The sequence below is a fragment of the Dreissena polymorpha genome, chromosome 2 (assembly GCF_020536995.1).
Source record: "Dreissena polymorpha isolate Duluth1 chromosome 2, UMN_Dpol_1.0, whole genome shotgun sequence".
NCBI classification, from domain to species: Eukaryota; Metazoa; Mollusca; class Bivalvia; order Myida; family Dreissenidae; genus Dreissena; species Dreissena polymorpha.
The window spans coordinates 36,606,806-36,608,221 of record NC_068356.1 but is presented as its reverse complement, the minus strand read 5'-3'; the positions used below and the strand labels follow the sequence as shown (position 1 = coordinate 36,608,221).

The following is a 1,416-nucleotide window of genomic DNA, read 5'->3' as shown; positions in this document are numbered from 1 at the left end:
TTAATTCTATACATAAATGTGTACTTGCTACACGGTGTTAAAGCGGTTGGACAAGCTCTCCGTGAAAATCGACATTTATAACAAACATACATTATTGTTTATGTTCGTAACTGTTTGATTAGACAACACGCAACATCAAAATTCATACAATAGCAATATTGTATTTGAGTGCATTAATAAAGATATAAAAGTTGAACTGAAATTGCCCTTTGATTTTATCAAGTACCTTCTCGTTTCGACTGCAGAAGAATCATCCTTTTTGGCAGATTCATCATCAAAACCTTTAACACGCATTCGCTTTTATCTATGTAAAGATCATACATCCTCATTTCTGGTCGTCTGATATTACTTTGAAAAATGGACTCCATACAATACCTAATGATGTTGATAACGTGATAATTATAATAATGACGGATATGGTATTTATGACGATAAGATCATGATGACGGTGATACTGTTAACGGCTATAATAGTGGGTGTGATGATGATGATGATGATGATCATGATCATGATGATGATCATGATGATGATGATGATGATGATGATGATGATGATGATGATGATGATCATGATGATGATGATGATGATGATGATGATGATGATGATTATGATGATGATGATGTACAGCAGCCCACTTAAATTTTATGATCGTTGGTTATTCATCACGGAGCGCTGCACTCTTGAACTTACGATAAATGGATCGTTTAATAACAGACTTCTAAAATTCGTGATCAAACGGCCAACAGTTCTTAGGTCGCATTAAAACGATAGTGTTCTTGTTATTACTTTACAATGTAATAGACAGAAACTCGCGTGTCTTTATTTGAACAATGACTGAGTTCTACGCGTATTCGGTGAAACGCATTGATGAAACTATCATGTTCTTACCACTAGCCGTATTGATACGAATTCGTGTTATACCACTAAAACGGAAAGGTTACATGTGCAATGCAAAGAGGACAAATACCACAGAAATCGAAGTAACAGAGAGGGTATGGATATATGTGTGAATTTCCATTATCTAAATATTATTGTTCAAATTAAAGGCAGCATTTACATCTTTTGTGACTTTAACTTACTCAAGATCAACCAGAGACCCATTTGAATAGAAAGTTTCAAAGACTTTTACACATATTTGAAATGTAAACATGAACAGTCCACTACATAAGCGCTACTCTTATAAATATAAGGACGATATAGTCTAATTCGTCGGACTACATTAGCGCGTGATTGCATAGCGTAATGATGCATTTGTTCCGCGCGCAGTACATTTTAAGATAACGTACCTCTAACTAACTCCGCCATGGCCGGTCCCAAGCCCGGATGAGAAAGGAAGAGGGTTGGGCGTAGGGCCAGCACCCCCACCCCCACCCTGTAAAACACACAAACCGCTACAGAAACGTCAACAACTAACAA

The 1,416-nt window shown here is 36.6% G+C and overlaps 1 protein-coding gene across 1 annotated transcript in view; it reads right to left on the bottom strand.

Moving 5' to 3' along the window:
• Nucleotides 1–1,416, bottom strand: part of LOC127866621 (cytochrome c oxidase assembly protein COX18, mitochondrial-like) — a 284,996-nt gene extending 283,580 nt beyond the window's left edge. Inside the window, exon 1 of the mRNA XM_052407305.1 lies at nucleotides 1,406–1,416. The gene's annotated coding sequence lies outside the window, so the exon portion shown is untranslated. The remainder of the gene's footprint in view (nucleotides 1–1,405) is intronic.